Source organism: Sus scrofa, chromosome 11 (genome assembly GCF_000003025.6).
Source record: "Sus scrofa isolate TJ Tabasco breed Duroc chromosome 11, Sscrofa11.1, whole genome shotgun sequence".
NCBI lineage: Eukaryota > Metazoa > Chordata > Mammalia > Artiodactyla > Suidae > Sus > Sus scrofa.
In genome coordinates, this window is record NC_010453.5 from 4,239,156 (window position 1) to 4,262,748 (window position 23,593).

The 23,593-nt window shown below is 50.0% G+C and overlaps 1 protein-coding gene and 1 long non-coding RNA gene across 7 annotated transcripts in view; both read left to right on the forward strand.

Moving 5' to 3' along the window:
• Window positions 308-21,883, forward strand: LOC110255794. Its single transcript, XR_002336622.1, has 3 exons — window positions 308-759; window positions 3,538-3,715; window positions 19,970-21,883. It is a non-coding gene; the product is annotated as an uncharacterized LOC110255794 (long non-coding RNA).
• The window catches only part of WASF3 (WAS protein family member 3), a 105,138-nt gene continuing 103,510 nt past the window's right edge, over window positions 21,966-23,593 (forward strand). For 2 of the 6 annotated variants that reach the window (XM_021065504.1, XM_021065505.1), the window contains exon 1: window positions 21,981-22,085. The gene's annotated coding sequence lies outside the window, so the exon portion shown is untranslated. Of the gene's footprint in view, window positions 22,086-23,593 lie in introns of all 6 variants that reach the window. The other 4 variants (XM_021065507.1, XM_021065510.1, XM_021065511.1 and 1 more) reach the window with 3 other exon arrangements.

Here is a 23,593-nt window from a genome sequence, read left to right on the forward strand (position 1 = left end):
TATTTATTATTTGCCTTTTTGTCTTTTGTTGTTGTTGTTGTTGCTATTTCTTGGGCCGCTTCCGCGGCATATGGAGGTTCCCAGGCTAGGGGTTGAATTGGAGCTGTAGCCACCGGCCTACACCAGAGCCACAGCAATTCAGGATCTGAGCCGCGTCTGCAACCTACACCACAGCTCACGGCAACACCGGATCGTTAACCCACTGAGCAAGGGCAGGGACCGAACCCGCAACCTCATGGTTTGCAGTCGGATTCGCTAACCACTGCGCCACGACGGGAACTCCAAGTTCCCTTTTTTTAAAGCATTTTTTTCATTGCTTCTTCCATTTATGCCCATTGATATGTTTGTATCAAAGGACATATATTTACTGCATAAGCAGTGTTATTGATGTCATTTCCAGAAAAAAAATGTGGCAGATACAGGAATGTTGGGAACCTGACATGAACCCCCACTCATGCTTGAGAGCTCTGGCTTTGGGGTCAGGCAGGCCTGTTTCAGACTCTGATGGCCACTTACTAACTGTGTGTTCGTGGGCAACTCCTGAATATTTTTTGAGCCTCAGTTTCTTCATCTGTAAAACGGGATCAATAATACTTACCTTGCAGGGTCCTCTGCAAACGAAAGGAGATAACGAATGTGAAGCCTTTAAAACACTCAGCCGAGGCGAAGGCCACATGAAAGATATGCACGTGCCAAGTGTTCAGGGAACTGCAAGCAACTTCACAAGCCTGGATCTGGCCACACACGTGTCAGCCAAGGGTAAGGAGACTGGAAGAGGGCAGGGCCCTCTCGAAAGAGCCTCGTAGGTGAGCATTGTAGGCTCAAGTCCAGAGAGAACCAGCGGAAGGTCTCACTGGTGTAGGAGTTGAGCGGGATGGAGAGGGAAGGGGCACAGCTCCACCCTTGGGCATTGAAGCGTAAACTCAAGGAATCACAGTTATTTGCTGTAGGCGCCTCAGGGGACCAGAAGAGAGAAGACAGCAGTCCTTGCTTCCCAGCCCGCAGGCAGCATCCAAGGTCTCCTGGGGTTTTGCCAGCCTTCCATGTACAAGTCTTCACAACGTGCTGGGCTTTGAATGCACAGAGTGGAGATGAGGCTGTGGAGAGGATGCTGGCCAGCAGGTGCACACAGGGTGCTGTCGCTCAGTTGGGCCCCTCTGCTCACTGCGTCTCCCACGTGATGTCGAGGAGCTCTATGAAGATGCTTATCTTCCAGCTTTCCTGTAAGCTTCCGAGGTGAATAGAGAAAGTGTGGGAGTACAAACACCAACTAGGGCAAAACAAAAACAAAAACAAAAACCTCTCCAAAAACAGAGTTCACCACACACCGGCGCCTGGATCCTGGAGGAGTTACTGGACCTCAGTTTCTCCATCTGTGCAATGGGGATGGTGGTACCCACCTCTGTCGGGCTGTTGTGAGACTCGTGAGAGGGGGTATTTCAATACCCCCTCCCACACTTGACAGTGATGGTGTAACAGAGCCTAACACCTGCCAACGAGGATTCAAAGGGGGGAGCTTCAGACGGAGGAGCAACCACTGTAATATATTGCTTCCTTCTGTCTCGCAAAGAAAAAAAAAGAACAAAACAAAAATAAAACCCCAAGTTTTTCATTCAGGGCCTGTTCTGTGCAAAATTTCAAAATAGGCCAAATTTATTTTTGGCTTTCACTACCCTTTCCTTTGAAATAAAACTGTGATAACATACACATAACATAAAATTTCCTCTTCTTAACCACTTTTAAGTGTACAGTTCAGTAGTGTTAAATATTTCATACCGGAGTTCCTGTTGTGGCTCAGTGGAAACGAGTCTGACTAGTATCCATGAGGATGCGGGCTCGATCCCGGGCCTCGCTCAGTGGGGTTGGGGATCCACGTTGCTGTGAGAAGTGGTGTAGGTCACAGACGTGGCTCAGATCCGGTGTGGCTGTGGCTGTGGTGTAGGCCGGCACCTGTAGCTCCGATTCAACCCCTAGCCTGGGAAGCTCCACATGCCTCGAGTTCAGCCCTTAAAAAAAAATTCATATTGTTGGGGAACCCACCTCCAGAGCGTTTTCCGTCTTGCAAAACTGAAACTCCATGTTCACTAAACCCTGGCTCTCCCTCGCCCTCCCCCAGCGCCTGGCAACCACCACTCCTTCTACTTTCCATCTCGGAGGCCTCGATCAGTCTGGGCACGTCATGTCAGCGGAATCATACAGTATTTTTCTTCTTGTGCCTGGCTTATTTCCTGTGGCATCCTGTCCTCCAGGATCATCCACGGTGTAGCCTGTGCCAGGCTGTCCTTCCCGTTTAAGGCTGAATCATACATACTCCATTGGATGGATGGACCACATTTTATCCGTCCATCTCTCAGTGGAAACTTGGGTTGCTTCCACGTTTGGCTGCTGTGAATAATGTTGCTCTGAGCATAGGTATATAAATAACGCGCGCGCTCTCTGTCCCTCTCTCTCCCTCTCCTTCTTTCTGATTTGTAAGCCAAGTTTCTGTGATTTTACCCTTTGTTCAACATTCTGTCATCAGGAAAGGAGATCTGAGAAATCATTAACACGTTGGTGCAAATGTGCAGAACGTGTTATCTGGAAGTGAGAGTGTCTGAATTTTAAAAAGAGAGCCAAAGGGGAAGGAACTGCAGGAAATAACTAGCCACCTGTTGAGGTCCCTGAGGCGGGAGCAATGCTGTGTGGGACTGTGGAGCCTCCAGAACATCTCAGAGCCAACCGGGAGTTCTCCACCAATGAGAGCGTGGCTCTGTCCCCATCCGACCAGACCTTCCTGTGTCTGTGTGCTGATTCCAACCCGAGTCCATCTTAAGCATGAAACTCACAGAGGAAATCTAAAAATTAAGCATTCATACCCCTCTTTTTGGTTCGGTTTAGAGCCACACCTGCAGCACATGGAAGTTCCCAGGCTAGGGGTCGAATCAGAGCTACAGCTGCCGGCCAAACCACAGACGCAGCAACGCTAGATCCGAGCTGCATCTGCAACCTACGTCGCAGCTCACAGCAATGCCAGATCCTTAACCCACTGAGCCAAGCCAGGGATAGAACCCGCTTCCTCAGAGACACTATGTCATGTTCTTAACACACTGAACTCCAAGCATTGACTCCCTTTAAAGGGGCTGAGAGGAGAGAAACCTCATGCAGGAGAGACTCATTCCACTTAAATCATGGCTCAAATCAAACTCGCGAAAGCCACCTGCACGCTGAGCCTGGGCCTCGCTCTGGCATCTCAGGAGCTGGAGCTCCCGCCTGTTTCTAATCCTCGCCACCATGGGTTTGCTAATCTCCTATGATCTTTTCCTTACGACGGGCTCCTGCGCTGCTCTGCGGCACCTGTCAATCCACCCCCCCCCGCATCGTAACCACCACCATCGCGGGGTTGCCGGAAACCCAAATCCCCCTCCAGCCCAAGACGGGCAGCCTAGAAGGTCTTATCCCTCCTCCAGACTTGACACTCCGTGTTCTCAGAAAATGGTAAGAAGCTGCAGGAGTTGGTGATTGCTCAATGAAATCTCACTCTTTCTCCTTCACTTGCAGCCTCTTACCTTCGACCAGCTGCCGAGACCGATGTGTTTTCTTTTCCGAGCCTCTCAGATCCGCTCCACGCAGCCCGGGGGGTGTGGGCCGCGGGGAGGACAGTGGTAAATATCACGTCAACTCCGGAGGCACAGCCAAGGTTGATGACTGAGTGTCGGGATGACCGATCAAGAGTCAGGTGAGTGGGGTGGGGGCTGGTAAGAAGGTCGGGGAGGCGGCAGGGCGAGGGCGGGGGTCAGATTCAAGAACTAACGCAAAAGACACGAGCAGGAACCAGAGACCCAAGGAGGACATAGAGCAGCGAATTGAATCCTGGAAACAGGTTTCCGCCGCTGGCTGCTTTTAGAAGAATGAGGAGACCCCCCTCAGCAGCCTTTGGGGGCGATGTCCTGTCTTTAAGACTCCCCACTCCCCGTGGAAACTCTCATGTCCCCGGCCGGTCACACCAGTCTCTGAAGCTGAGCCTTAAGTGAAAATGATCGGCTTCCCAGGTGACTTTGGAGAAGCCAGAGTCAGCGGCTCCTTGAGTGTCTCCCCTGCACCTCCCTCCTCCACACCGCTGTTTCCAGACACCCCTTCCCAGGCGATGCTGTAGAACCCTCACTGGCTCTCCCTTTATTTCTGAGTTTGATGGGTACCACTCGAGACAGAGGGTGTCCTGGCCCAGCCCCCCTGCAGCCTCGCACCTGTGACCGGCCTGCCTTCCTCTCGCTGCCCGCCTTGCTGTTTCTCCTGTGATATCCTTGGGCATGACTGGGGGGAGCCCAGTGGACCCCTGAAATGCAGAGGCCCCAGGGAGGATGGGCCCAGGTGAGGCCCAGGTGTGGGAAGGACTGATCTGGCAGGAAGAACTCAGTGTGTGCGGCCATGTGAGCCAACACAGTGGAGCCCAGAGCAGGGTTGGAGGGGTCCTGGGGCGGGGTGTGTGCATGAGGGGCCCTGTCCAGGTTCCAGTGGACAGGAGGACAGCAGAGCAGAGCGGGCTCCCAGCCGTCAATCTCTGGTCCTTCTGCCCTAGAAAGAGGCTCTGTCAAGTCTAGTTGGGCCATGAGAAGGCAGAGGGAGTTCCCATTGTAGCTCAGCAGGTTAAGAACTCAACATAGTGTCTGTGAGGACACGGGTTTGATCCCTGGCCTCACTCTGTGGGTTAAGGTTCTGGCATTGCTGCAAGTTGGGGCATAGATGCGGCTTGGATCCCACTTGCTGTGGCTGTGGTGTAGGCCAGCAGCCTCCTGGGCCTCCCTGCCTCCTGAAGGCCCACGCTCTCTTCCTTGATTTTTTTTTTCTTTTTAGGGCCACTCCCACGTCATACGGAGGCTCCCAGGCTAGGGCGTCAAACTGGAGCTGCAGCTACGGTCTATACCATAGCCGCAGCTCTGGTCTACACCACAGCCACAGCAACGCCAGATCCAAGCCGTGTCTTCTTCCACCTACGCCCCAGCTCGCGGCAACGCCAGATCCTTAACCCCCTGAGCGAGGAATCAAACCCACATCCTCGTCATTCCTAGTTGGATTCGTTTCCACTGAGCCGCAATGGGACTGCACTTCCTCGCTTTTTGAGCCCCTGGCTGACCCACCTTTGCATCCCTCACACCTGTCCACTCTGCTCGGCTCTTCTGCCCCCTCATCCTGGGCAGGGGGCGGGCCCTGATACCGCCGCCCTGGCTCCTGCCCCAGCTCTGGGTATGGTTGACTTTGCCACCTGCCTCTGCCCCATCCAGACTGGGTTTACAGTCCGAGCCCCTTTCCCAGGCCACCGCCTCTGCTCCCTCTTCATCCTGGTTTTGGTCAGCTCTGGGGCCTTCCTCCCTGCTCCAGACCCTCCCCCATCTGTGTGCTCTGCACCAGCTCCCTATTAGGAGGCAGCCTTGGGAGGAAACGAGTTCAGATCAGGTCACAGACAAATATGTATTGACATAGATGTCTGTGTTGGTGCTAAGTGACCAGGCCAATCGCAGGAGAGTTTGTGTGTGTGTGTGGTCACCCCTGGCGTGCAGTGCACACAGCACAATGGTCTCGCAGGCAACTCAGCCATATGTTACAAGTGCTGTTTCTGGGGGTGGAATTATGGAAGCCTTTAAATTTTCTTCTTTTTGTTTCTCTTATCTAATTATTCTACAGTAACTAAATATCATGGGTTTAAATAAGGAGAACAATAAAAAGACATGATTTTTTGAATTAAAAATGTACGGCAGCTCCAGGGGTCTTGGCTTTCTGAAGCAAGGCAGAGGTCCTGCTGAGGACCCTGGCCCCGACGTGGAGTCGAGTGAGGTCGGGAGGGTGCAGCCAGGTCCCAGAGTGTGGGGCTCCAGGGCAGGGAGAGGGATGCTTAGGTCTACAACCATGAGCAGGGTTTGTGCCCTGCGTTTGAATCCAGCCCATCACCTGATAGCTGTGCAACCCTGAGCAAGCTGCTTAGCCTCTCTGTGCCTTGTTTTTCTGATTAAAAAAAAAAAAAAAGACGGGATGAGATTATTTTACAGATAATCTTGTAGGAATGTTTTGAGGATGAAATGGATCGTGTTACATAAGGAGCACTTCAGATGGTGTCGGATACACTATAAATGCACCATCAGTGTTAGCTCCTCGGGGAGAAGGCAGCAGGGCCGTGTTGACAACCGCCTGGCCCTTTAACACCCTTTGGGTTCCTCCTTTTAAGATTCCTGAAGTCCTACCTCGCCTTTCAACTGCATCTCAAACGCCACGTCCTTTCCCAGGCTTCCTTCTCCAAGCCTCCACTCAGGCGTGGCCCCGCTTTCCCCTGCATCCATCTGTTACGCTGCACCAGGCGCCCCGAATGTGTCTGCCTCCTGCCAGGGAATCACACACTTGCTTTAGTTCTCGTTGGAATCATAGGCCAGGAAACTGTGCCGTGCCCTCCACACCAAGGTCAACGTGAATTATTCGAGTTGAATTGCACTTCTTTGTTCTTTGGTTTATGGTGTAGATTTATAGTGTTCTGCTATTTTCTGCTTAGTTATACACATATATGCATTCTTTTAAAAAATATTCTTTTCCATTCTGGTCTATCCCAGGAGACCGGATATAGGTCCCTGTGCTGTGCAGTAGGATCTCATTGCTTCTCCATTCGAAATGCAATACTTTGCATCGACTAGCCCCAAACTCCCAGTCCATCCCACTCTCTCCTCCCTCCCCCTTGGCAACCACAGGGCTGTTTCCTATGTCTATGGGTCCGTTTCTTTTTTGTAGATAGATTCATTTGTGCCATATTTTAGATTCCTCATTTCATATGGTATTTGTCTTTCTCCTTCTGACTTACTTCAATTAGTATGAGAATCTCTAGTTTCATCTATGTTGAGGCAAATAGCATTAGTTTGTTCTTTTTTATGGCTGAGTAGTATTCCGTTGTGTATATGTACCTCATCTTCTTAATCCAGTCATCTTCTGATGGACATTTAGGTTGTTTCCATGTCTTGGCTATTGTGAATAGTGCTGCAATGAACACAGGGGTGCATGTATCTTTTCAATGAAAGTTTTGCCCAGATATATGCCCAGGAGTGGGATCGCTGGGTCATATGCTAGTTTTATATTCAGTTTTCTGGGGAACCTCCATACTGTTTTCTTTCTTTCTTTCTTTTTTTTTTTTTTTTTTTTTGTCTTTTTGCTATTTCTTTGGGCTGCTCCCTGCGGCATATGGAGGTTCCCAGGCTAGGGGTCGAATCGGAGCTGTAGCCGCCGGCCTACGCCAGAGCCACAGCAACACGGGATCCGAGCTGCGTCTGCAACCTACACCACAGCTCACGGCAACGCCGGATTGTTAACCCACTGAGCAAGGGCAGGGATCGAACCTGCAACCTCATGGTTCCTAGTCAGATTCGTTTCCACTGAGCCATGATGGGAACTCCAACAAATGCGTCTTGATTTGGGGAGGCGATGAGTGGAGCATAGATAGTGTCTGCACATGAGGAGCCTGTGGGTTTAATGGGCCAAAGAATGTCTGAATTGGGTTGGAGAGATGGGAGCCTGGAAAGTCGGTAAACAGAATGACGTCATGGCCTGTGGATTCCTGTGTCGAAGGCTGAGCCCTGCTTCTCTGAGTCCTGCATCAACAGTAGGATGTTGGGGTGATGTGAAGGTGTTGAGGAGGGGTCTTCCTGTATTTGACAGGGGTCTTAGATCTTCTGGAAGCATTCCTACCTTTCTGCTGGGCTCTTGGGATTCCTCTACATGAGTGGGAGAGAGTTAAGTATGGATGGATGGATGGATAGGTGGATGGATGGATGGAAGATGGATGGATGGAAGATGGATGGATGAATGGATGATGGATGAATGGATGGATAGGTGGATGAATGGATGATGGATGGATGGATGGATAGGTGGATGAATGGATGATGGATGGATGGATGGATAGGTGGATGAATGGATGATGGATGGATGGATGGATAGGTGGATGAATGGATGATGGATGGATGGATGGATAGGTGGATGAATGGATGATGGATGGATGGATGGATAGATGATGGATGGATAGGTGGATGAATGGATGATGGATGGATGGATTATGGATGGATGGATTATGGATGGATGGGTAGATGGATATGGATGATGGATAGATGATGGAAGGATGGATTATGGATGCATGGATGGATAGATGGATGCATGGATGGATAGATGGATGATGGATGATGGATAGAAACTTGGGGAACTGGTAAACTATGTGGGCCACATGGGCAAAGTTATTGGGAATGAATATAGATTTTTTTTTAAATTCAGAAAGCCTTGAGCTTCCAGTTATAATTTTAAAAGTACCATAGGGATCATCAAAAGAGACAGTGACTTGACTTTGAATCATTTGAAGAGAAATATCACTACTGCCTCTGGGGATGAGGTGGGAGAGTAACAGATTCATGCTGTTTTAAATTTCAGATCTAAGGACCCAATTCTGGGGCAAAGGAGAGCAGAGGTGTGTGGGCACGAGGGTCGGAAGATCAGGCAGCGCCAGGCAGAGCTGCCCAGTGCCCAGAGCCTCCAGGTGTCTGGAGCCATCTTTCAGGCACCTGCCTGAAGGTTCTTTCTCCTTCAAAAAACCAGAATTACAGGAGTCTATGGGGCACCGTTGGTTTCTCTGGCCTGCTGGAGTTTGACCTCCTGGTTTCCACTGGTAATTGAGTGGGAAACAGCTTTTATAGGGCAACCCTTCACCGCCCCCACAGTAATCTATAAGTCATTAACTGTAGCTATATTTAAACCCACCAGCACCAGTCTCTAAGATCCCAGCAACTGTTATTGACATAAAGGCCAGTTTCACAACCAGTCCCTAAAAAACAACGATTCTAGATCTAGGGGTGGAGATTTTCACTTCACTTCCTTCCCCATCCTCCAGTTCTGCTCTGTTCCCTGGGGCTGGAATGTACCACCCCAGGCCTCATCACGTCCTCCACAAGCAGGCCTTTGCTGTGTCTTCCATGTGAATTGGGGCAGATTCAAGGCTAGAAGCTACTGGATAAATACCGTGTAAGTTGAAGCCAACATTTTCCAGACATTATTCATGATGCTGTTCTGGGAATTGTGTCCCTGCCCTGGTTTCATGTGTTGAAATCCCAAACCCAGGAGCTCAAGATGCATCTGCAGTGGGAGGCAGGTCTCTAGAGGTGTGATTAAGTCAAAGTGAGCCCATTAGGGTGGGGCCCTAATCCTACAGGCCTGGTGTCCTTGGAAGAGGAGGAGATGCCAGGGGGCAGTGGACAGAAGGAAGAGAGGGTGAGGACACGGGGGGCACGGCTGCTCCCAGGACATCACGATGTTGGGCTTCCAGCCTCCTGAACCGTCGGAAAATGTGTTTCTGTTGTTGAAGCCCCCCAGCCTGTGGTCCTTGGTGAAGGCAGCCAGAGCTAAGTAGGACGGAGGCTGAATAGCTTCTGGGCATGTTTCTAGCTAAGTGTTAAACGGACATCACTTCCTGGTAATTATTTTGGGAGGAGCAGGAAGGGTTTCAGGCTTGGTCCTTTGAGAACCATGGTATCCGCCCAAGGTGTGGCTGGAGATTAGTGAGGGGGGGATTTAGGGGCGGGAGATGGGGGGCAAAGCTGAGGGGACTGGCAACAGCCAGCCCATCAGCACTGGCTGCCAGGCTTCGGTGTGTGACCCTGGTTTACTCCCCCGATGGCAGGAGAGGAGCCCACACAGCACAGGGTGGGGGGTGGAGGCCTGGCTCCTGTCTGGGGCCACAAACCAGGATGTGCCTCTCAGGATGGTTCTTCCCAGACCTCTATCTGTCCGACCTCCACGCTCCGGTCAGCAAGGCTTAAGGAAGCCTTTCTGCATTCCAAGCACTGCTGTCTCTCTGAGCAAGTGGATTCTTTTTATTGAATAGATGTTGTGAGTCTCGTTTTCTTCTTCATGTTGGCAGCTAGGAAGCTCAGCGCCAGGTAGGTGGTCTACGTTCCCTACTCGGGGTTTCAGCTTTATCTCACATGTGTCCCATCCTCAGATGTTTGCTCTCTGATTTCCTCCTTAGTTTTTAATCCTGTTTTGTGGAGTACATGTTGTGAGACACCTTAAATCTTCTTTGCAATTATATAAAGTATAAGCAAATAGTTGATTAAATGAAGAGGTCCTGCCTCAGTTTACTTCCTCCATCTCTTTTCTTTCTTTTTTTCTTTTCTTTTCTTTCTTTCTTTTTTTTTTTTTTTTTTTTTTTTTTTTAGGGCCACATGGTGCAGTAGATGGAGGTTCCCAGGCTAGGGGTCGAATTGGAGTTGTAGCTGCTGGCCTATACCACAGCCACAGCAACTTGGAATTTGAGCCTCGTCTGCAACCTACACCACAGCTCACGGCAACGCTGGATCCTTAACCCACTGAGCGAGGTTGGGGATTGAATCTTCGTCCTCATGGATGCTAGTCAGATTCGTTTCCTCTGAGCCACAACAGGAACTCCCATCTCCTTTCTGTATAAGCTTTTCCACACATCTCTCCTGCCCCAGCCAACACACACACACACACACACACACAGACACACACAGACACACACACACCACATACATCTGTACATCACTTTCCTGGGCCTGTCCAGGGTCAACAGTGATGTTTTACCGGAATTCACCCTATGTTCTTGTGCCTTTGCATTTGGCTCAACTTTGCCTGGAGGTGGCTCTGTGCGCCAACCTTCTGTTTCCTACTCAGCCTCAGGGGCTTGAATCTCCTCGTCAAGAAGCCTTCTTCCGTCACTTTCCCTCTCTCAGCCTCTCTGCTGAAAATGCTTCTCGTAGAACCCTCTAGAAGTGTGTGCATCCCAATCACAATGGTGTGTTTGCCTCTTTGGATCTTCTGCACTAAGCTGTGAGTTCCTTGGCAACTGAGGGTTTTAGTTTTTTGAGCCTTTCTGTTAGGTGCAGGTAAAATATGCCCCAGGCTCTTGCCCACATGGAAACGAGTGACGAAACGTCAAGGAGAAACGGCGAGAGGCCTGCACAGCGTGCACCTTTGTTCAGGTGAATTAATATAGTCTGTGTGGATTCGATGTAGTCATTTCATCACGCATCGGGTCAGTCGTGATGTTACCTCAAATTGCTTGATTTCCCCTGGAGAGCAACGTTTTACTCTGCTAATTGCTGTAATTAGAAATCATTGGTGGAGTTCCCGTCATGGCTCAGTGGTTAACGAATCCGACTAGGAACCTTGAGGTTTCAGGTTCGATCCCTGGCCTTGCTCAGTGGGTTAAGGATCCGGCGTTGCCGTGAGCTGTGGTGTAGGTCGAAGACGTGGCTGGGATCCCGCGTTGCTGTGGCTCTGGCGTAGACTGGCTGCTACAGCTCCGATTGGACCCCTAGCCTGGAACCTCCGTATGCCGTGGGTGTGAACTTCTGAGCAAGAGCTGATGACCCGATGGAGTTAAGACCTAATCTCTCCTCCGTCTTCTTCACCACCCTGTCCCGTTCCTCCCTAGCTCTGCGTTCTGCGCACCGGGATCCCTGTCTGCTTGTCGAAAGCCCATCTGCCCTTTAGGCTCCCACTTAAACGTCACCTCTTCCGTGCTTCCACCGGGATGGATCTGTTTTCTCTCTGCTCCTAGAACCTCCTGCCTTTCTTCCTTGACCGACACTGTTTTGCATTGATAACATGCCTCCGCCTCCCCTTCCGTGCGTGGAGTCTCCTCGATGGCAGGAAGAAACGGGATGCTTGGCTTGGCATCCTCCGGAATGCCTTGCGACCTCTGTCTCCTTTCAGAAATGTTTGTTCCATATAATTAGCTTTTATTTCTCCTTTTTGGCCTCCCCACGGCATGTGGCGTTTCCTGGGCCAGGGATCAGATCTGAGCTGCCGTTGTGACCTGCAGCACAGCTTCAGCAACACCCGATCCTTAACCCACCGTGCCAGGAGGGGATGGAACCTGCGTCCTGACATTGCCGAGACACCATAGATTCCATTGCGCCGCAGTGGGAACTCCATGTAATTAGCATTTGGTAATAACTAAGAAAACTTGATTATCTGTGCGTGGTGAGGGCTGGCGGATAGGATGTGAGACTCACAAAGAGGAAGAGAGCTCTTTCCACCAAAAATGACGCAGAGCTCAGGCAACGAGGAAACCCTCTGAGATGTGTTTAAATATCCTCTGTGAGCCCAGGCAAGTGATTTAACTTTCCTGAGTCTTAGGTGCCTCGTCTATCAAATAGCTTATCTTCAGGGGCTTTTTTAAGGAAAAACAAATGTTTACAAACACCCCAATCTGTCTATTTGATAAGAAAAGCCCCCACATACTGATCCACGTATACATGGGTTTGCAGTGGGTGACCCGCAAAACCCCAGGCCCTGGTGGGTGGAGGGGAGCGTGATAAGGAAGGCACGTCGCTCCGCTCCGGTGGTGGGTGGTGGTGGTGGCAGTGGTGGTGACCTGAGGGCCGGGCTTCTCGGTGCCTTATCGGACTTGACCTGCCGACACGTGCAGATGAAAGCTGACCGGGAGCTGTGGTGGGTCACTCTGCGGGCTGTGCATCACAGGAGATGGCTGTACGGTCATTTTAGGAGGAAATTAGGAACAGTAACAACCCAAGCAATTAAATGAAGACTCTCATCGTTTAATAACTGAATTTGGAGCACGTCCTCTCCAATTTTTTTAACAACCTGCAAAGAAGTTACATGTGGTTCTAAAAGCAGCCTCAGGAGTTCCTGTCGTGGCGCAGTGGTTAACGAATCCGACTAGGAACCATGATGTTGAGGGTTCGATCCCTGGCCTTGCTCAGTGGGTTAAGGATCTGGCGTTGCTGTGAGCTGTGGTGTAGGTCGCAGACTCAGCCTGGATCCCGCATTGCTGTGGCTCTGGCATAGGCCGGCGGCCACAGCTCTGATTCGACCCCTAGCCTGGGAACCTCCGTATGCCGCGGGAGCAGCCGAAGAAATGGCAAAAAGACAAAAATAAATAAAAAATAAATAAAAGCAGCCTCAGTCCTAGATAGGGGTGGACACATTGTCTATGGAGTCTCTAAGGGACCAGCACGGAGTCAATGCAATCAGTGACATCAGGATTAACTCCTCATTGCAAAACATGGGACCATCCTCTATCCTAGTTACTGCTCGTTCAAGTAAGTACAGGAAACTTGACTCCATGTTTTGGTTCAGTCATTTCCAGTAGCTCTTCTGCATTGTTTGTAATTCCTGGCTTAAAAACAAATTCCCTTTAGGAGTTTTTGCTGCAGCACAACGAGCTCTTTGGTGTCTCTGCAGCTCCGGGGTCCTGCAGGTTCTGCCTCCGCCCGGTGCCGCAGGCTAAAGGATCCTGCATTGCTGCAGCTGCAGTGTGGGTCACATGTGGCTCAGATCTGATCCCTGGCCCGGGAACTCCATATGCCTCGGGGAGGCCAAAGAAAAACAAACACGATTCCCTTCCAGCGAAGGGAACAGAATCAGCAAGTGCTGTCTGGACAGACAGAGGGTGGAGCAGAGGAGGAAAGAACATTCCCTGGGTACTGCCAGTGGTACGGCCACTTTCAAGCTCATTTTATTGGAGGCATTGGGGCCTCAGGGACACTGAGTTCCCACCCTAAGTAAACAGGGGGCGTGGAGTGGAGCTCCTGAGTTCCCATCGTGGCTTAGCTGTTAACAAATCCGACTGGCATCCATAAGGATGTGGGTTCAATCCCTGGCCTCGCTCAGTAGGTTAAGGATCTGACATTGCCGTGAGCTGTGGTGTAGGTCACAGACACGACTCGGATCTAGCGTCGTTCTGGCGATGGCGTAAACCGACAGATACAGCTCAGATTGGACCCCTGGCCTGGGAACCTCCATATGCTGCAAGTGCAGCCCTAAAAAGACAAAAAAGACCAAAAACAAAACAAGACAAAAACAGAAAGAGCTGACGCTGTCTGCAGCCCATCTCCATGCCTCCCCATGTTGTGGTTGGAGTGAGCAGACAACCAGTGGCGTCTAATTATGGCCCAGGCATCTCTGCTGGAAAGCGTTTGGCAGCTGTAACTTCAGGTCCAGGTGCTCTCTGGCCCTTTCCCCACAGCGAGGTCAGACTGAGTCTCTTGAATGAGGGTCAGGAGCAGCCGATTGTGTCTGGGGCTGGGGCCGAGGGGAGCAGGCAGGCCACCCGGCCATGTGGTGCCAGGCGGCCAGCCCCATAGACACCATCGCTCTTCCATCAGCTTCAGGCCTTCGTGGGGGATGGAAGCGTGTTTTCTGCACGCTCACCATGGAAATTTCTAAGCCTCAGCCTTAGAGCCCTCTGTCTTTAAGTGCTGTTTTTTTTGTTGTTGTTGTTGTTGTTTTTTGGGGGGGGTGTTTGTTTGTTTGGTTTTTACAGTTGCACCTGCAGCATATGGAGGTACCCAGGCCAGGGGTCAAATCAGAGCTGCAGCTGCTGGCCTATGCCACAGCCACAGCAGTGCCAGATCCGAGCTGTGTCTGCGACCTACACCACGGCTTGTGGCAATGTTGCATCCTTAACCCTCTGAGCCACAATGGGAGCTCCTGTTTGTTTGCTTTTTTTTTTTTTTTTTTTTTTTTAAAAAGGTTTATTGAAATACAGTTGATTTATTGGAGTTCCCATCATGGTTCAGCGGAAACGAGTCTGACCAGCATCCATGAGGACACAGGTTTGATCCCTGGCCTCGCTCAGTGGGTTGAGGATCTGGTGTTGCCGTGAGCTGTGGTGTAGATCACAGATGCTGCTGGGATCCCGCTTTGCTGTGGCTGTGGTGTAGGCTGGCAGCTACAGCTCAGATTGGACCCCTAGCCTGGGAACCTCCTTATGCTGCGGGTGTGGCCTTAAAAAGGCGGAAAAAAAAAAAAGGAATACAGTTGAGTACAATGATGTGATAATTTCTGCTGTACAACAGAGCGCTTCACGTACGCATGTGCACACATCCATTCTTACTCAGATTCCTTTCCCACATAGATGATCACAGAATATTGGGTAGAGTTCTCTGTGCTGTACAGCAGGTCCCCGTTGGCCAGTCATGCCATGTACCATGGTGGCATTTAAATGCTGTTTGGATAGCCGGGATATTAGTTATTCCTCCGATGTCATGAAATCCATTCAACAAATGTTAGTTATATGCCTGGCACGTGCTGGGGGCTGGGATTCAAGACAGATGAGAAATAGCCTCTACCATCTAGGGATTCTCTGTGTGGTGGGGGACCAGGCAGGTGGAGGGGTATAAGGTGAGGCGGAGGTGGCCGTGAATAAATGCAGGGCCGCTCTGGAAAGGGGGACACGTGAGCTGCCTGGTGAGACGTTGCCAGTGCAGAGGAGAAGGGCACCAAGGTATTCAGGCTGCCCAGGTCCCTGAGGGGCATGTCAGTGATGCAGGATGCTCTAGGACAACTGCTCGGAGCTGGAACATGATGAAGGGCTGCACTTGACCCACCCTGTAGACGGGCGGAGACCCTGCAGGTTTCTGAGCAGCAGAGAGGCGTAATCGGATCTTTATGAATTTTTTTTTTTTGTCTTTTTGCCATTTCTTGGGCCACTCCCGTGGCATATGGAGGGTCCCAGGCTAGGGGTCTAACTGGAGCTGTAGCTGCCAGCCTACACCAGAGCCACAGCAATTCAGGATCCGAGCCGTGTCTGCGACCTACACCATAGCTCACAGCAATGCCGGATCCTTAACCCACTGAGCAAGGGCAGGGACTGAACCCTCAACCTCATGGTTCCTAGTCGGATTCATTTAACCACTGCGCCACGACGGGAACTCCAAGGATCTTTATGGATTTTAAAAAGCACCCTTAACATAGTGTGAAGACAGGCTGACGGGGACTGTGTTAGATGTCAAGGGGCATGAGTTAGAAACATTGTCACAGCACAGGAGGTGGTGGTGGGGACCTCAGCGTGAGGAGGGGCAATAGGAAAGGGGGGCAGGGGACAGATGGAAATACTGGCTGTGGGCTCAGGAGAGGGTGTACACATGGGAAGTTGCAAGGCAGTCCTGGTTCACGGGAAGAACAGCCACAATATCACCAACTCTTGCGTGACCCTGGGTAAATAATGTGATTTCTCTGTGCCCCATCTGTAAAATGGGCATAATTCTACGTATGGAGTAGACTTTATGAATGTTAACTGTAGCAAGGGTGTTATATTCAAACTATGAATTGTCAATCTGTGTCTGCTATCTTCACCTTTCCATCATTTTCTTCCTTGATAATAAGGTCGATATCAGTACTGCCCTATGTGAGCAGATAATTGGGCTACTCTTCCAACTTGAGATAAAGCTCCTCATTTTTCTGGGGTTGGCTCTATTCTCCTGAGATGCGGGTATATGGATGTGCGTATTTATTTCACTCAAGTGTCAAGATAAAAATAGATAATACCCTTCAAAAGAAAGCTGGAGTAAGTGAAGCGTGTTTATAAAGATTTATGTATGGAGCTAAATTAACTCTTGAGAACTAAGGTATTTGGAGTCATTATTTCACTTCGTTCCGAGAACAAGTACAAATGAACATGTCAAAAAGGCTGACAATTATTATGCTTTTATAATTTGATTTCTTACGTATTCTAATTATGTTCTTTTAATTAGTTACCACTCTTGTTCTTTCGCTTCCCCCAAAGTGAGACTGAACGCGCTTCCGAATGCAAAACAGTTTGTAATTTTTATGTAAGATGACATGCCATTAAGTAAAAAGAATGACAATTGTTTCTCCACTAAAGACTTAATAATGATAAAAGAGAACTTAAGTGAATCACTGAGCAAAGAGCTCATGTCTGAAGCGTCTGGCAAAAGGCACCATGTCATCGCCCTCGGATTCATGTGATTCAAAGCAAAGATGACACTAAAACGGCCTACGTTTTAACGCTGGGAATTTATCCAAGATTCTGACCAGGCTAGGGTAAAGAAAAACAGAGATGGCACACTGAAAAGGTTTAAAAAATAGGGTTGTGAGCATCTCATCAGGAAGATGCTCGGGAACTTGTTCCGTTGTGATAACCCTGGAGAGCGTGTCTGCAGCTCACTGTCGGGTCCAGGACTGGCCGCACCAGGAGCTTCACATGCATCGTTTCACGGACCATGCATGACTGGTCACCTCCCATCCCCAGAATTCTCTTTAGCACGCTGCTCTGTCACCACCTCCTTAATTTTAGTGCTTTAGCATAATACCAGCTCCTGGGGACAAGGGCACTTTACATCGGGGGTGGGGGGGAAAAAGGGAACAATAAAGCCTTGAGTAGTCAGAGGGACTCAGTCTCTGTGATACCATTTTATAGACACTACCCATCCCTTTCTTTAATTTGTATTAAAATACAGTTGATGTACAATGATTACAGTGTTTGCTGTTGTACAGCAAAGTGGCTTAGTTATACACACATATACGCTCTTTTTTGGTTTTAATTTCCTTTCCATTACGGTCTATCCCAGGAGACTGGATATAGTTCCCTGTGCTGTACAGTAGGATCTCGTTGCTTCTCCATTCTACACATAATAGTTTGCCTCTACTAACCCCAAACTCCCAGTCCATCCCTCCCCCTCCCCCTCCCCCTTTGCAACCACGAGTCTGTTCTCTATGTCTTTAAGTCTGTTCTGTGGATAGGTTCATTTGTGCCATATATTAGATTCCAGATATAGGTGATATCATATGGTGTTTGTCTTTCTCTTTCTGACTTCACTTGGAATGCTAATGGCTAGTTGCATCCACATTGCAGCAAATGACATTACTTCATTTTTTATGGCTGAGTAGTAGTCCATTGTGTGTATGTACCACATCGTCTTCATCCATTCGTCTGTCGATGGACATTTAGGTTGTTTCCATGTCTTGGCCATTGTGAATAGCACTGCTGTGAACACTGAGGTGCACGTATGCTTTTGAATCATTGTTTTGTCCAGACATATGCCCCAGAGAGGGACTGCTAGATCATATGGTCGTTCTATATTCACTTTTCTGGGGAACCTCCATACTGTTTTCCATAGTGGTTGCGAGCTCGTCTCTCCCCCCACCCCAGAACAATCAGGACACTTTTGTTCTTGCAGATACATGCTGAAATGTTTAGGGTAGAGTGTCCAGTGCCTGCAATTCACCTTCAGTGGTTGAGCGGAAAAAAAAAAAAAACAGAACAGTTTTGTGGGCAGAGAGATACAGACAGATACAGAGATGAGGGAGGGGAGAGAGGCTGATAAAGAATGAAGAAAATGTGGCAGAGTGTAGACAATTGGTGAATCTTTTACCCAGAACTAAAACTAAAAAGAAAAAAAAAAGTGTATGTGATGCAGAACTTTTTAAGGTCTTGTAATAATAGAAGGGCAATAGAAATTTTTCCCCATTTATTTATTTATTTATTTATTTTTCACTTTATTAAAAATTTTTTTTTACTTTATTTTTTTATTACTCAAATGAATGTATCACATCTGTAGTTGTATAATGATCATAACAATCTGATTTCACAGGATTTCCATCCCACAGCCCAGCACATCCCCCTACCCCCCAAACTGTCTCCTCCAGAGACCACAAGTTTTTCAATGTCTGTGAGTCAGCATCTGTTCTGCAAAGAAGTTCCGTCTGTCCTTTTTTCAGATGCCACATGTCAGTGGAAGCATTGGATGTTGGTGTCTCATTGTACGCTGACTTCGCTTAGCCTGATAGTTTCTAGGTCCATTCGAAGGGCAATAGAATTTGTCCGTGGATATATTCAAGGTCCGAAAATAAAACACAGGGGACTCCTCCAAAGCAAATTTTTTGTCTTTATTATGGTAACTTCCTTATGTTGACATCATTATAACTAGGGTTCCTATTTTAAAGAAATAATGAACAGACTTTATTTTTTAGTACAGTTTTAGATTGACAGACTAATTGGGCAGATCGTCCAGAGTTCCACACACTCATCCACCCCCCACCTCCACCCTCTCGCCCAGTTTCTACTGCTATTAATATCTGGTAGTAGTGTGCTTACAATGAATGGACCAACATGGATACATTTTTATTAAAGTCCTTAATTTACAGTAAGGTGCACCGCCCTAGAAATCCTCCCTCTGCCAATTGAGCCCTCCCTCCTCCAATCCCTGGCAGTCTTTTTATCATCTCCATAGTCTTGCCTTTTCTAGAAAGTCATACACTATGTAGCCTTTGCAGACTGGCTTCTCTCATTTAGTGATATGTAGTTTGAGTTCCTCTATGTCTTTCCATGGCTTGAGAGCTCATTTTTTTAAATTGCTGAGTAGCATTTCATTGTCTGGATGTACCAGTTTGTTTAGCCATTGACCTCCTGAAGGACGTCTTGCTTCCTTCCAGTGTTTGGCAATTATAAATAAACATTTGGGTGTAGGTTATGCGGACCTAAGTTTTCAACTCATTTGGGTGAATATCAAGGAGCTTGATTGCTCCTTGATGACGTGGCAGGATGCTGCTTAACTTTGAGGAGAACTGCCATGCTGTCTTCCTAAGCACTGGTAGCGTTTTGCATTCCCACCAGCAAGTGAACGAGCGTTCCAGTTGCTCCCTATCCTTGCCAGCATTTGGTGTTATCAGCTTTTTGGATTTCAGCCATTGTAGAAGGTATGGTGTGGTTTTCCACGGTATTAATTTGCAATTCTCTGACACGTCATGTTGAGCATGTGCTTATTTGCCATCTGAGTATTGCCATCTCCATTCTGGGGAGGCATCTCTTCAGATCTCTTGCTCACTTTTAAACTGAGTTGTTTGTTTTCTTATTGAGATTTGAATTTTCAGTGGTGTCATCTCATGAATAAATAAATAGAGTGAGGGGATAGAGAATGTCATTTATTTGGCAACCATGGCAGGAACTGCAGTCCCCCTTCTCCATTGCTGATGCAACCCTGACTGGTGCAGACAAAGTCCCTGGCTTAAATTACTTGGTATTTCAGACTCTTCTGCATTTAAGGGTCGCCAGTGTCACACAGGTCTGGTCCCTAAGAAGCAAGCACAAGGTGCTCTTTGAGGCCTCACAGAAAGGTTGTGAAGGGGAAGACTCAGTGGGTGGCATTTATTTTTTCTTAAGTCCTTTTCCCATCCACCTACCATTTTCCAGAATGTGATACAATGTCCAGAAGGGGCACAGCCATCTTGCAAGGAGAAGACAAAGTCACGTGTCAAGGAGAGCAGAGCCAATGGGTAGAAGAAGCCTGAGACCCACTGACACCCCAGAGATACTGCAGATGCCCCAGGCTGTCTCCAGACTTCCTGTCCCGTGGTAAGAAGCACCCCCTGCAGGTATGCACTTTACAGGCAACCAATTCACTCCCCGATTTGGCAACATTTTTCTAGCCACTTAATGAAATTGCTCTGAGCACTTTTATTTACAGGACTGGTTCCCCAAAGGACCATATCGGAAGAAAATTCCCTATATTATGGACACAATACTATGGAGAGGGTTACATTTATTACATGTTTAGCACTGCGCTAGACAGAATGGGGGAGGGAGGACACAGGAGGATAAAACAAGGACCTTACCCTCTGGGAAATTACCATCTACGTAGAGACAAGACTGACCTTTAAGAAACAACCCTGGACACTTGAGGACAGTATGATTAAGGGCCAGGAGCCAGCGTGCACTAAGCGGAGTAGCAGTTCATGTAAGGGGGAGGGGGAGGTCCCCGAAGAAAAAGCAAGGGGAACGTGATAGCAACCCTGAGAACACACTCGCCATCCCTACCCCTTCACATGTTGGGATTCTAGATCAATGACTGGAATACAGACATGGAAGCTGTTCCCCTGGGTAAATGAAGACAGCATATGAAGGAAAGCCATTTTAACTAGGAGGCCAGTTCAGAAGTTTTGAATTCAGCAGAAATTGAGCCCTCTCATATCAACATGTCAGATTCAGAGCCTTACAACAATCCACTAGCATCCCGTTTACCTTATTAGTTACCAGACTATTTCATATCGACATGATATGGAGACTAAGTGTACGTCCCCTTAAAAGAGAGCTTTAAAAAACCCTTCCTGTGGAAGGAATGTAGGTTAATAGGTCACACGTGAAGAGGGGTGCTGGCTTTCTCTTCTGCATTTCTGGACAAGAAAACTGCTGAAATCGTTAGCAACTGCCATTCATGTTTTCTAGCATTCAGTTGCTGTTACTTGGCTGCAGTGGGTGTGGGTAGCTCTCCCACGTCGGTAACGCCCACCTGAATTCGTTTTTCTAGGCCTCTTTATGGGGATTTGAACTTACTTCCTAAAAGTGTTTCAAGTTAGTGATCTTATTGATAAATCAAAAAGGAATAAAGGCATGCAAGTACAATACGGATAACATTTCTATTTTATGTTTTTAACCCCCCTTTTCTCCAGAACCTAGGAGAACACACTTGGCGTTTCTTCTGCTCCTTTCCTTCCTTTTTGAAAACTCCTTCTTTTCTTCCCTTGTTTACCCCTGGGCCGTCCAGTTCTACTGCCAGGGAACCTGGCTTGGTAGTTTCAGAGATTCCCGGGGTTGAGCAGCTAGTGGATTCTCTCACATCTGAGTGGAGGGAGACTAGAGTTGGGGGGAGTAAGAAGTACAGTATTTGTAGAAGGAGATGAGAAGATTCTGCAGGCAGAATGTTAACGGCTTTAAGAAGGGCCTAAGACCAGTCAAGGGCACGACTCTAATCCTCTCAGGGCTGCTAACCCTCAACTCTGCAGCGCACAGATGGACCTCTCAAAACCAGGTAAGGCGAAGGTATCGGGTGGGAACCCAAAGGGACTGCAGTGGATACATCGGAAGCAGACATGATGCAGAGACCGGTTGGAGAAACTCTGCCCAAAGTGTCCCTGTCTCTTCCCTCCGGGAGGGACGCTGGCTAAAGCCTGGTCCGAAGCTGGAGGCGGAGGATCTAGGGTGAGAGCCACCTCCTCCGCAATCCCCCGCCCCTCGGCGCCGGGGCGCCGCGCCCCTGCGCTCCCCCATTGGCTGAGGCGCTCGCCAATCCAGGAGAGGCGGCCGGGCGAGCGGGCCCTGGTTGGTGGAGCCGGCGCTGGGCCCCCCTCTCGCTCCGGCCGGGCCCCCCGCTAGGAGGGGGCGTAGCCGCGGCCGTGGCCGGGCCGAAGGCGGCGTCGCTGGCGCCGCTGCGTGCGGGGCGGTGCGGGGTGGGGGCGCCGGACGGCCGCGGCGCGGCGGGACCATGGAGCTGGGAGCGCGGCGCCGGCGCAGGCGGCGGAACCGCGGACCGGTGAGTGCGGGCTGCGGCCAGCGGTCCCTGGCCTTGACCCCTGTCCTGCTCGGCTGCAGGCCGGGAGGCTGCCCCGCGGGGAGAGGCGGGCGCGGGCCTGGCCCCGCAACCCTGCCGCCAAGTGAACTTGCAGCATGGCCCGGGCGCTCGGCGGGGCCCACTGCGGCCGCGCCGCCGCCTGCGCCTGCCCTGCAGCCCGGCGCATCCTCCGCACCGGCTCCCGCGCCGGCCTGGACTTCCCGCCGTCGCCGCGCGGCCCGGCGCCGTTCTCGCCACTGCCGGCCCCTGGCCCACGGCCTTCAGCCCCGGCACTGCCCGGTGCGCGCCGCTCGGCTGCCGGGCAGGCGCCCACCATCCGGGCCGCAGGTGGCGCCGGGGCCTCGGCCCGCGCCGCACGGTCGAGCCCGGGGCTGCCCCGCGTCCGGGAGCCTCGAGTTCCTCTGGGCTGCGCGCGCCCTCGCCGCATCTGGCCCAGTCCTCGCGTACCCGCCGCCCGGGTCGGGCCCTCTCCCCTCGGTTTCGCCCTCCACGCCCGATGCCCCCTCCCCTGGGGCTGCGGGCGCGCGGGGTCCGGGCCTCGGCAGCCTGGCTGGGCTCCGAGTGCCTGAAGGGGTCGGCAGCCCGCGAGCGGCGGGGCGCGGGGACGGGGTGCACGCCGGGACCACCTGGCCGGGATGCGTCCTCTCGGGGATGCTCTCCCGGCGCGGCCGGTGGGGCCGCGGGGCCCGGCTCTCGCGCCTCCTCCGCGCCGGAGCTTCAGCGAGTGGAAAGCCTTTACCTCTCCGTGTGCGGTGCTTACGGGCAATGGCGATTTCTTCTTGTTCCAGCCTCCCTGCAAGGGATGGTTCCCTGGTGGAGAGCACAGTTCTTAATTATTAAGAAACTAAGCCGTGGGCTCACGGATGAATGGACCTTGCATTTCTTAGCTGCTATTGGGCGGAATAGGAATTCTTTCTCATTTGGGGATTAATTTTAAATTCGCAGTTACTACCAGTAGTAGTTTTTGAGTTTTTAAAAACCGACAATTAAAAAGGCCCGTTTTTGCTTTGAAGCTATTCAAATCAAATGCATCGTGGGACCTGTAATATTAACTTAAGAATTGGAATCCACATTTTTAAAAGGGGAGGATCCAGCCATTAGAAATGTTAAAAATTAGGCTTGTCTGGAAGTTAAAATGTTTGCTTCTCTATCAAAACTAGATTCAAAGTATTATAATTGACTTACTTTTCATTGCCTCTAGGTCAAGTTCTTTTGAAAGTGGGTTGCTTCTTTTTGTGTTTGCTTTACCCAACTTAACTGGCGGTGGAACAACGCAGTGATTCTTTAAGGCTAGTTCTTTTATCTACTTGAGAGGTTAAACAGAAGAAAGCTGGGTTTGGCCTTTCCCATAGGCACTTCTCATTGTGTGTCTGGTCTCTTTACTCATTTTTCTTCATTTTTAAAGACCTCCTTAATTTATATTCATGAGAGTCGTCTTTTCAGATGTTTCAGGCTCACTAGGTTGGAAA